Source organism: Ursus arctos, unplaced genomic scaffold, assembly GCF_023065955.2.
Source record: "Ursus arctos isolate Adak ecotype North America unplaced genomic scaffold, UrsArc2.0 scaffold_36, whole genome shotgun sequence".
Lineage (NCBI taxonomy): Eukaryota > Metazoa > Chordata > Mammalia > Carnivora > Ursidae > Ursus > Ursus arctos.
The window spans coordinates 13357041-13369992 of NW_026623050.1; the positions used below are offsets into that span (position 1 = coordinate 13357041).

The window sequence follows — 12952 nt, forward strand, 5'->3', positions numbered from 1 at the left end:
ACACACATACACCCATCCTAGGAGGTGATAGTAGCAACTTAAATGATGAAATGGAGTGTGAACAGAGCTTTATCTCAGTTCAGTCCAATTCAATTCAATAAAAATTTAGTGAGTATGTACTTTATGGGGACATACATGAATAATTAAGACACAGTTTCTTCCTTTAAAGAATTCACAACCTAGTACAGCAGAAAGGCTGGTAAACCAATAACTTGTGACAAAATATGATGAATGCAATAATAGAGATAAGCTGGGTCCTGTGGTGGCACAATGGAGGGGTTGGTTAACTCTACCTGAGTTTGTCTTGAACCATGTGTAGAAATTCTTTGGCGACATGGGTTGCACTGGGGTAGAGCCTAGAAGGAAAGGGAAGGACTCTCCAGTTAGAAGCAAGAGCATAGGCAAATGCACAAAGATGTGGAAGAGCTTATAGGGGGTATTGGGGAAAAGTGTGGTTCTCCTAGTGCAGACTACTGAGTGTTCATTTCATCAGAAGATTGTTGTGCCTTTATGGAGTTTGAGAGATGATTCCTGCTATTATATACAGGGCACATTGACAAGAGGAAAACCTCTAAATAGGAAGGTTAGCTAGGAAGCTATTTTGCTAATTTTAGGGTGAGAGGCTTAGGGTCCCAGTTAGAATTTTGGCTGTGAAAATAAAGAGCAAGACTTTCCAAAGTAATTCTAGAGAAGTGATTCTCAACCTCCTTTCTATATGATAACTTCTGAGAAATAAAATATACACAACTCTGCAGTCCTAGTACACTACATGAGTGTTTCTGGAAAGGAATGTGGGGGTATAACATGGAAAATCACCCTAGATGATTCTGGTATATAAACCATCTTCTAACCACCCCACCAAATATAATCCCTATTCTAGAAGAAAGAAAGAACTTTTTGAGGGCTCAGAAGTGGAGAGATTATGGCTGAAGATGTAAAAAATAAATGTTATAGTTTACTGAGAACCTACAATGAGCTATGTTCTGGGCAGCTATAATTTAATTTGATCTTGATAATGGCCTGATAGGTAGCTATTCATCCTCATTTTACCAAGGAGGGACCTAAAGTTCAGCTAGATTCTGAAACTTGCTCTAGCTCCTGTTACTACCAGATGCTACACCTGGATTTGAGCCAAGGACCATCTCATTACAAAACGCAAGATCTTTGCAGCATACAACACTACTTCTCTCCTGGGAGCTTTAATCCTGTGATCTGAGAAAACCCTAACGTTACAACAGAGGGGTGTCCTTTATAGTAAAGTAGAAATTGGCAAAAGGGATAGGTTTCAGGACAAAGATGCCAAGCCAGTAGTACTCTGATCTGTTGCCTTCTAGAGGTAGCTTTTTTTTTTTTCCCTCCGATATCACCACTATAGTATATCAAAGAATGGCAAAGAATCATTCTAATTTGCTGATAGCACATGGGAGGGAAATGAGGGAGTCATTCATTCATTTTTTTTCAATCAACATGTCTTTATTAAGCTAATATATCTTAGGTATTTTGCTTCGTACAGAGGATAAAAAGTTATATTTATAGGCATTGCTCTTGGCCTCCAGAAATTCATACTTTTGTGCAGGCTGAAACATGTAAGCTACAATTCTAGTAGTGAGTGCTAAGTGGTCAAGTAAAGATGTGTGCAATGTTATGAGAATATAGCAGAGGGAATGATTAGCTCTTTCCTAGAGTTTGAGCAAGTCTTCACCCAGCTGCTTATATGTAGCTGTTTCTTAAAAGAATGAGTAGGAAATTTGCCCAGTGGAGAAGTGAGAAAGGAATAGGGGACAAGCAGAGCAAAGGCACAGTAAACTGAAAGTGTTTTAGATGTACGAAGCTCCACGTGGCAAGAAGTGGAAAGTTTGTGCAGGATTCTAAACGGCTTTGTATTCCCATGTAGGAGCCGGAATCTCATCCCTGAGTGAGGTGTTTTTGGTGGGGAGGAGGTGTGAAGTTGAGAGAGATGGCATGAACTTTGTGTCTCAGAAAAAAATTTTGAGAATTGATGGGGAATGATTTGATTGGAGGAGGATGGTGCCAGGAGAAGAGGCTCAGACCCTAAGGTCCCTGCCTCAAGGCAGAGGCTCAGTCATCCTAACTACCCACCCCTAACCTTTACACACTTCCTCAGAGGGTTAAGTAATTTTAGAGGTCAGTTGTGAATGGAGGAGAAGTTTTGCCTAGCACTTGCTAGCCTGAATAGTCCAAGGTTGAGGGCTGCATACCAGCCTCCTATACAGTGAGTCAGTGCCTTTGGGTCTTTCCCATAGCAACAAAATTAGTCCTTGACACCTAGACATTCTTACTTCTCTTGTTTTTGCTTCTCATGTTGCCTGAAGGCTCTTCTTTTGACTTGCATAATTCCCTCATCTACCCAGAATGCCTCATATAAACTCTGCGGCTGCTAATATTTCATTGTCATTTTCAGCTCTATTACATCTTTCTCTCAATCGTTCTTTAGAGCAGGAGATGTCATCTAGAGGGGTTCTGCGGCTTGCATAAATGAGTTATGAATCCTCATGATTTCAAGTGGGTTACCAAACCCCTTCCAGCAGAGCCAGGCATCTGGTAACTCCAAAGTGTGAAAAGGACATTATGCATATGTATGCAGAGACACATGCCCTACAGCACTTCCCAAGTGCACGCCACATTTTCATTCACACAGGCGCCATATGCAAGGGGACCTGAGAACTGCTCTTTGAAAGGAAAAGAGCTTTAACATATCCTTTCTGCACTCTCTTCTCTTCACAGTTCTTCAGTTTTCTTTTTCTGAACCCATGAAGGAAGTATGGAAAAGGTTTGTTTGAGCATGCACATTATGTGTTATATACAGCTTTGCACATATGTAGGCAGGTAACCATCAGTAGTTACAGGAGAAAGTGAGAAAAGCAACAAAGCTCACTCTACATATACACAACAAGGGAAACAAAGTCAAGTACCTACATTGCTTGACATAGATCGTTTTGCCCGAACTACCCGATTATGGAGAGTGATACTAACAAATTTTGATGGAAGTGTCCAGTAACTTGAACTTTTCTATATTTCGGAGTGTGATACAGAGGCCTCAGAATGTCACAAAAGGCAGGGCATGGCAGACTAAGGAGTCCAGATGCTCAGGCAATGAGGACGTCTCTGGAAATCATATTACTTTATTTAGACTTGAGGTCAGATTTTGGTTGAGACTGTGGGTTTTGATTTAAACCTGGATTTGAATCCTGCTCTGGTACTAACTTGCTGTATGACCTTAGGCAAGTCATTTTACCCACTTTAATCCTTGGATTATTCATTTGTATGAAGATGATAATGCCTACTTCATGCAGTGGTTCTGCAGATTAAGTATGTAAATTTACATAACCTTTGCAGTGGTGTGCAGCCCATAGCAAGACCTCAATAACTTCAACTTTTATTGTTTTTACATTGTTACACATTATCTTGAACACTTCATTGAGCTTCAGTTTCCTTATTTAAAAAATGGTTCAAAAATGTAAATAAATAAAAATTGGATGAATAATAACTACCCTATTTGCTTTACATAGTTTTTATGGATGTTAACCGTATATGTAAAGATACTTTGTAAAGTGAAAAATTCTAATTATCCAGAAGGTGTGGTTATTGTCATTATTTTAGTGGTACTTAGGCTGTCATTACAGAATTTTTAGGAACAGTCCATTTGAAGTAGATACAGCGTGTTACTGTTCCTCAGAGGAATAGCTGCATTCACCCATCATGCCCAATTCCTGTCTACCTTTTGGTGTGCGAAGCTGCCAAATACCTCCTATGTGTATAAGATGGATAATATTTGGAAATAAGGATCAGGAGATCCTCTGTTCCCTCTGAGAGTGGTGTATACAAGGTGGAAACCTGCAGATTTTACATTTTACAACTGCTCGGCTATTATCATTCCTGGAGCTTGAAGTTAGAACGTGATTACCAACGCCCATTTGATTGACAAGGAGCCAGAAGCTCAGATACTTGCAAATTCTGCCAGTCTTCATCGCTTTCTTTCCAACAATGATGGCGCTTTTATACCTTTCTTCATCCTCTTGGCCCTTCATGTGGGAGGGTAATTGGTCTCAGACGCAGGCCCTTGACCAAGTTGTTGTGGACCTATGATTTATTGGCAGGGCTGCCCAAATTCCCTTTCTCAGTGAATTTCAGTGCTCTTACTTCTTATCTCTGTGACTCCCATGTGGAAGTAGAGGGGACTGGTGGATAAGAATTGCCTCTGGCATGGTGTGGCGTCCTGAGGCAGAGCTGTGTTTGGACCTCACTTCTGCCAGCTACCACTTGCAGTTGCTTGGCCTGATTTAAGTTATTCACTCTGATACTTGCTTTCTGCACCTGTAAATGGGGATAATAATATATATACATATATATATAGAGAGAGAGAGTATATATATATATGTATATACATAGAGAGAGAGAGAGCGCGCGTGCGCGTGCGCGCGCAAGATTTTTCTGAGAATTAGGTGACATAATGTACTTAAAATATGTTCCAAAGAACATAGTGCAGAGCAAATGCTCTTTTGCTCTTCTGTTCTTTCCCTTTGATTTATAATAATTCATTAACAGTTATTCTGCAACTTTGGCTTTCTAGACCACTCTTTCCCTTGTATAAAATGAAGTTAAACTCAATGACTTATAATTCCTGTACACCAATGAAGTTCTGAAATTCCTACAGTTCAAGTGCTGTGTGAGAGGAATAAATGAGGTTGCTCTGTACATTCTTAGGTAGGTGGGATAAAGTCATACTGAGAGATTGAAAAGGGAGAATTTGATCTAGGTGTTATTGAATAAGTAGGATAATGATAAGCAAATGGGCATTGACAGAATGAGGAAAGACGTACAGTCTAATGCTTTATTAGGTTCAACGAAAGCTGTTTGGGTAAACTGATTCACACTAAGGTAAATAGAGATTCTCCTGAGCTGTGTTTGTAAATTTGAAAAAGGGAAACTTACAGGAAGCATGAGCCCTTTTCTTGGGAACGCGGTACTTCTCCCTGGCCCTTAGTCCACACTGGCAGGAGTGCAGCAGACCTTCCAGGAGGCACAGCTCCTTGCTGGGCAGTGATCAGCATGAGAACAAGGACTTGGTCTGTTGTTGCCAGGCATACTTGCTGATTGTTGAACTTTGAATGAGTAAATGAGTATCACTGATGTACCTAAAATATTAATGTCTGAATGTGGAATAGAATCCAGAAGAAGAGAACCTAGTGATCATTTTATAATAGCAATTCTCCTGGAACACTTCCTGAAGATACCCCAGAGCACTTTTGCAAATGCTGATTATTTTTTTTTTAAGCTTGTAGACAGCTTTTTCTTGTCTGTCGTACAGCTGTGAGTGTGGGAGCACAATTCTCTGGGGACCTGAGCATATGTTCTCTCCCTGTGAAAATCTGGGAGAGAACCCCAAAGGACACATTGTACCCCTCTCCCAGCCAAGAAAGGAAAATCCTGCTTGAAATGCTCCCTTGGTCAATGAGTAAAACTGTGAGCTGGGAATACAGCTTTATAAACTTTTTGTGTATTAGAATAAAAGAGTGAATTGATGTATGAGTCTAAAATTCTGGGTTCAATCCTTGATTTTTTACCATAAGACATTGTATGAAAAGCTCTCTAGGCTTTATTTTTCTCCCCCATAAATAAAGAGATTAAGCCAATGGACATGGCAATATACCTTCCATATCAGTCCTCCTAGTTGTTGCCATTTTATTGGCATTTCCTAGAACTGAGGAGCCAATAGAAAACTTAAGAGTTTTCATTTCACAGATGAGAAAACTGAGGTGTAGAGAGGTGGGGTCAGTTGCTGAAGGCCACAAAATGAGTTAGAAGCAGAGCTAGGATTAGAATGGAATATTACTCAGCCATCAGAAAGAACGATTTCTCAACATTTGCAGCAACATGGACGGGACTGGAGGAGATTATGCTAAGTGAAATAAGTCAAGCAGAGAAAGACAATTATCATATGGTTTCACTCATATATGGAACATGAGAGATAGGAGGATTGGTGGGAGAGGGAGGGGAGGAATGAAGGGGGGTAAACAGAAGGGGGAATGAACCATGAGAGACTGTGGACTCTGGGAAACAAACTGAGGGCTTCAGAGGGGAGGGGGTTGGGGGATTGGGATAGGCCGGTGATGGGTATTAAGGAGGGCACATATTGCATGGTACACTGGGTGTTATATGCAAGTAATGAATCATGGAACATTGCATCAAGAACTGGGGATGTACTGTATGGTGACTAATATAACAAAATAAATATTATTTAAAAAAAACAAATATAAAAATCAAAAAAAAAAAAAAGAAAGAAACAACATCCTTAGACCACCAATCCAAAGGTTTTTAACCTTATGAGTCAGTGTCCATCTTAAAAAATCCCAAGACAGCTGTAGACCTTCTGGGAGTGGGGGATGGGATGAGGGCACATGCCTCACAGGGGAACACATCACATTTGCAAATTGTTTAAGCAGGCAAGTGGTGATGGTGATTCTAGGATTTCAGGTGAAAGGCCTTTGCACTGCACTTTATTACTCAAAGTAGATGTTGGAATCAGCTGTTAAAAAGCAACATAGCTACATGTGAGAGAAAGTGTGCCTTTGGCTTTTTTTTTTTTTTTTGGTTTAATAACTTCATTTGTGCAGAAAGCATCTCAACACAAGTTTGGGTTTATATCTCTCTCCAAATAAGTCTTACCTGTTTTGTTGTTGGCAGTGTCTGATTTTTAAAAAGCCAGTTCCCTTTTTAAATATCACAGCTGTTGCTCCTCTTACATATACTTCTGCTAAATTCAGTGCTCGACTTATCTCACTGTAGCCAGAAAACACAAGAAGGAGCTGGTTAAAGAGAAAAGTTTTTCTCATTTACTGGGTCTGAAATTGGTCTCTACTAATTAGTTCTCAAATTGAATCTTTGGGTTAAGTGTATTAGGGTGATCTGTTTTCCTTGAAAATATATAGTCCTGGACCCTATCCTAGATCTCTTGTTTCAGAATCTTTAGGAAGTAGGGCCAAATAATCTATATTTTTACAAACTCTCCAAGTACTCCTTATGCACACTCATGTTCAAGAATTGCCTTCCTCAATACTTGCCCAAATATTTCCAGTCTTTAATAATGCTAATCTAATGATCAGTCTATCCTAAATGACTCTTTGGCCTTTAAAATGTTAAGGTAATGCAGAATTCAGAAAGCATATTTGAAAAATATAAGTGTATTATGCTAAAGTTTATAATCTTGCATTTTTCCAACAAAATACTTTTTCCCTTCAATTGAAATACAAGGAAATGAGGGGCTGTGGTATGGTTAATGCCATGATAGGCACTGCGAAGGGTGTAGAGATGTAGAGATTTATCTGTGGCCCTCATCTGAAGGGAGCTTCCTTAGTATATACACTTTTTTTTATCTTCACAACTGCATGTATTCTTGCCGTTGAAGAATTACTCCCATAGTTCTGCTTTGTTTTTTTAATATAAAAACATCAGATGTATAATTCCAAAAATTACTTTAGCAAATGGTGAATATAAAATTTATGTCTCCTCTTAGCATTAAACAAACTAACATGCACATTCTTACCCTGGTAGAATAAAAACCCATGTAAGTATTACTATGTCTGACATTTTCTAACTTTAAAACACCTTGGTTCTGAAAGTGAAAGAAAAAAATCTGTGGTAAACAAATGAGTGAATATCTCTTTTTTTTTTTTTTTTTTAAAGATTTTATTTTTATTTATGTGACAGAGAGACAGCCAGCGAGAGAGGGAACACAGCAGGGGGAGTGGGAGAGGAAGAAGCAGGCTCATAGCGGAAGAGCCTGATGTGGGACTCGATCCCAGATCGCCAGGATCACGCCCTGAGTGGAAGGCAGACGCTTTAACGACTGCGCTACCCAGGTGCCCCATGAATATCTCTTACTCTGGATCAAGCTACAGAGTCACCCAGATGCATTTGAAATACATGTCTCAGGTACCCTCCCACCAGCAAAAGACCTGGAACCCCAGAGTGTGTCTGAAAGATCTCTAGTCGGTTGAGTGTCACAGGCTTCGGGTTAAGCCCAGTGAACCATCCATTCCTGACCAAAGGCTTCTCTGGTTTTTCAAGCAGCTTCAGAGAGCTCCTAGAGATGTTCATTTATCTACTTTTCACCCTCCTGTATTCAGGTTTTGGATTCTCGAGTTTCCCACTGGGCTCATATCCCTTCTGTTTCTATATAGCCATTTCTGTGTCAAATCCCTCTATTCCAGTAGTGTAGTCAGACCTGTCCATTCTTACCTGCAAAGCTTCTATTCTAAGGGCAATAGGGAGAACTTGGAAGCCTCCCTGGAATAGGAGTATAGGATGTCCTTGGGGCCCTATATTCAGTCTGATGAGGTGCTCGGTCAAAACCCAGGTGCCCTGGACTATCCAATGCTCGGCCCATAGAATGTCCACAGACTTTTCAGTCATGTAAGCACATACTTCATTAAGATTCGTTGGTTCCGGGGCGCCTGGGTGGCACAGCGGTTAAGCGTCTGCCTTTGGCTCAGGGCGTGATCCCGGCGTTATGGGATCGAGCCCCACATCAGGCTCTTCTGCTATGAGCCTGCTTCTTTCTCTCCCACTCCCCCTGCTTGTGTTCCCTCTCTCGCTGGCTGTCTATCTCTGTCAAATAAATAAATAAAATCTTAAAAAAAAAAAAGATTCATTGGTTCCTTTTCTTTCCATGGAAACTGTGTTTCTATTGAAGTTTATTGAAACTACCCATGCAGTGTGCACCATTATTCTTTTTGCTTGCATTCATGAATGGTGTGTTCTCGATAGGAACATCCAGGTGGAGATCCATAATCAGTCTCCTAGAAGAAAAAAAAAAGAAGACAATCCATTGGTGCATTGCATTCAGCTGTGTTTAAGAGGTCTTATCATTAAAACAGCAGCAGGCATTCAGAAATCAAGCTTGCCGGCAGTGCTGGACATGCAGGATTAAAATAATCGTCCATTAGGCTCTGTCTCATAAACGTTTTCCTTTGACTTTTGGCAGGATCACCAACCTCAGCATATGCCAGTTGACATGGGAACACCGAGGCCAGCAATTTAAGGATTTTCACATTTGCCTGCCGTGGTAAGATTTAAAGATATAACAATGAAAGACATTAAATATTACTGGGTTCTGGCTTTTTTGTACTATATATGAAAGTGAAGTTGTTTACATGTAATATTTTTTGACCCATATGGGTTTCTATTCTGTTACCTTTTATAAAAACACAGTAAACACAAGAGAAATCTATAATATATAAATGTTGAATTTAGTATCATTCGGGTTGGTGAAAATAGGGAAACTAAGTAATATCAAGATTTTTTTTATTTCTGTACAATTGGACCAAGTGGAAGAAATGGTTTCCATATTGAAAAATGAAATTTTGTCTATTCAGAAGAGATATGATTATCAGGGCACAAAGGGAGACAAGGTTAAGATCAATGGGGAAAAAGAAAGGGGAGGTGATTCTGTTTTCAATATCTTAGGGGGCAGTCATAGACTCAGTATGGGCCCAGAGATTGGGTTTCTAAAAGAATCAAATCTGTAGTCAATCAGGTGATTGCATAAAAATGAAGAATGCCTGATGGCGATGGCGTGGTGATATACTGGATGCTTATTGGTGTCAGAGGTGCAACCATATGATGTTTCTTAAAAAGAGAGTCATAATGATGAAGATGTTGGCAGACGGATAGCAAATTGTGTTATTAGAAGATTGTTTTGAAAAGAGAAGTCTTCCACTCTGTGTGTGCGTTTACGTATATGTGTGCATACACACACTCTTAGATCTGATATACTGAATAAAGTATTATTTAAACATTCCATATTTTATGGAATAGAACAAAGTGTCTAGATACATTTCAAATATAAAGTAGAAAATGTACCATGACGTGGTTAACTGGAGTCAAACAAGATCATCTATGACCCAGGTAGATTGTTTGGACTCTGCACTGTTGAACTTAAAAGGTTAAATTCAGTAATAATACCCATTCCATTTACGATCTTCAGGGTGAACCAGATCTTCATAGAGTGAGACTATATTTGGCATTTTTAGTTCTCAGATGGCTACCATTTTAGTATATTTTCCACATGTGTTTGGGTCTCCATTTTCATGTGGCTTTGTAGTAGGTTCATGATACATTGAACAAAATGTGACTTAACCAACTTATTTGTCCATTTTTGTATACCACAGATGGCCTTATATCTGTGAATTTTCAAAGGATATATTTTGGCGATTCAGTATTCAAATTTAGTCTTCTGAGTATATTCCTCTCAAATTGCCCTGCTGTTTTATTCAGTTATATTATTGCGGTAACTTTTAGTTTAACAGCTTGTATTCACATAATCTATTTATGGAACAATGGAAGAATGATTATTAAATAGCCTGGAAGATGCATTACTTAAAACTGATACCTGAAAATGACAGTACAACTTCATACTTTCATACATATAAAAGTAAATGAATGTACTATTATGGTTTCTTTTATCTGAATACCACATTCCTTTTAAAAATTAAATTACTTTGCATTTGAGTTTAATGTTTTATTTCATGATTTAGATGTGCTTTCTAGGAACTACCACCAAGCTCTAATTCCCATACATAAGTCATGGTTTCTCATATATACACTGAATTCAAGATAACATCCTAATGAAAGTCATTAAATCTCAGATATCAGAAGGGCCAGAGGTAAACTGAACAGGGCTTTTTAAAATCCCCAAGGCTGGACAGTTTGAGGAGAACAACAAAAGTAGGAGAAACATGTATGTGACTGGCCTTAATGAAACAATAAACCTTCATGGAGGTGGTCTAGTCAATCACTTCTGGACCACAGAAATCATAGTTTCATCTGAACTCTGTATATCAAATTATGTTTTCTATTATCAAGAGTGAAAGCCTACCAGAGAAACCCAATAGATCATGCTGACCTGATTTGTGTCCCTTGGGACATGCAAGTTTTTCTTGAAGCTAGCCTTGGAGCTTCTAATCTCTGTAGAGAACCAGGCGGTACTGAATCCTGTGCCACTTTTGCAACGGGAGAACACTCTGTTGACCAGACAGACTTGTTTGAGAAAGAAGACATTGATGAAGAGTGGTATAATAGAAAGAGCAATGATTTAAGAATCAATGGACCTAAATCCTAATCCTGACATTATAGTTGACTGAGCTAGAGAAGTTTTTTTATTTGTTTGTTTGTTGGTTTGTTTTTTCCTTCTTTGCCTCCAAGATCTTAGTCACTTAACTCTTGGGCCTTAGTTTTTAATCTGTAAAATGAGGTTAATACTCACTGTACTCCTCTATAGTTTCATACAAAGATAAAATAATGAATGAGAAACACTTTAAGAAACTTAAAATCATTACACAGAACTTAGTATTGCTAGGAAGTTGATTCCTTATTAATAGCACTTGTCTGATTTAAAAATTATGTCAAAAAGGATCTTAATAGGTCATCATGGATGCCTTCACATTGAACAAAGGCTTACAGTTGTTCTGAGCTCTAATATATTTGGTTTCTTTCTAAATTGTGTTAACTACAAAAGTCAGTTGTTATAACTGCCTCTGACTGGTGTCTGAACTGGTCTCTGGTGTTTATGATGCATTGACCCCAAATTTCAGTGTCCTAGAGTTACTACAAAAGGAAAGCATGGGTGAGAATGAAGAAATATTTATAATACATCGCTGTCAGCAGAATGGGGAGGAAAGGGTTTCTAGGGTTGACTCCTGAGATGAATCAGTCTTTCCCAGACCTCTCTCCCTCTAATTTTTTTTCAGATATATACTTTTTACTAAACCAGAGTCTCTGCTTATCTACCTGCCCCTTATCTTCCTCTCTATCGCCTCCCACTCTCCTTTCTCCTCTCCTTCACACCTCAGAAAGTCCTTTACTTGTTTACAATCCAGTATTTTTTTTTTCTGGCTATTGACCCACAGCCTTCTGCTTCCATAAATCCTGCCTTAAGTGTTTGATATCTAAGACAAATACACCCCTATAGCCCTGAGATTACTTTCTGACTCCATTTCATTACAAACCGACAGTCAATATGAATCAGGGGTGGGGAAGTGTCTTGGGTCAAAAAACACGGTTTGCTTCAACACACCGTAGTCTTTGCCCCTGCAAAGAACTGTTGATCACATGTCCTTTAAGAATAAAGCCATAATTAGTCAAGGAAATACAAATCAAAACCACAATGAGATACCTCCTCAAACAGGTCAGAATGGCTAAAATGAACAATTCAGGAAACAACAGATGTTGGCGAGGATGTGGAGAAAGGGGAACCCTCTTACACTGTTGGTGGGAATTCAAACTGGTGCAGCCACTTTGGAAAACAGTATGGAGGTTCCTCAAAAAGTTAAAAATAGAGCTGCCTATGACCCAGCAATTGCACTATTAGGTATTTATCCAAAGGCTAGAAACATAGTGATTCAAAGGGGCACATGCACTCTAATGTTTATAGCAACAATGTCCACAATAGCCAAAATATGGAAAGAACCCAGATATCCATTGACAGATGAATGGATAAAGAAAAATGGCATATGTATATAATGGAATATTACTCAGCCATCTGAAAGAATGAAATCTTGCCATTTGCAATGATGTGGATGGAACTGAGGATATTATGCTAAGTGAAATAAGTCAGTCAGAGAAAGACAAATATATTATTTCACTCATATATGGAATTTAAGAAACAAAACAGATGAACATAAGGGAAGGGAAGGAAAAACAAGATGAAAACAGAGGGAGACAAACTATAAGAGACTCTTAACTATAGGAAACAAACTTAGGGTTGCTGGAGGGGTGGTGGGTGGGGTGATGGGGTAACTGGGTGATGGGCATTAAAGAGGGCACTTGATGTAATGAGCACTGGGTGTTATATGCAACTGACAAATCACAAAAGTACCTCTGAAACAAATAATACACTATATGTTAATTAAATTGAATTTAAATTAAAAAAGAA

The 12952-nt window shown here is 38.9% G+C and overlaps 1 long non-coding RNA gene across 1 annotated transcript in view; it reads left to right on the plus strand.

Annotated features, from left to right (window-relative positions):
* LOC130542494 (uncharacterized) overlaps positions 1-12952 on the plus strand; it is a 271209-nt gene that overhangs the window by 199222 nt on the left and 59035 nt on the right. Inside the window, exon 2 of the long non-coding RNA XR_008957087.1 lies at positions 9005-9085. This is a non-coding gene — a long non-coding RNA (uncharacterized LOC130542494). The remainder of the gene's footprint in view (positions 1-9004; positions 9086-12952) is intronic.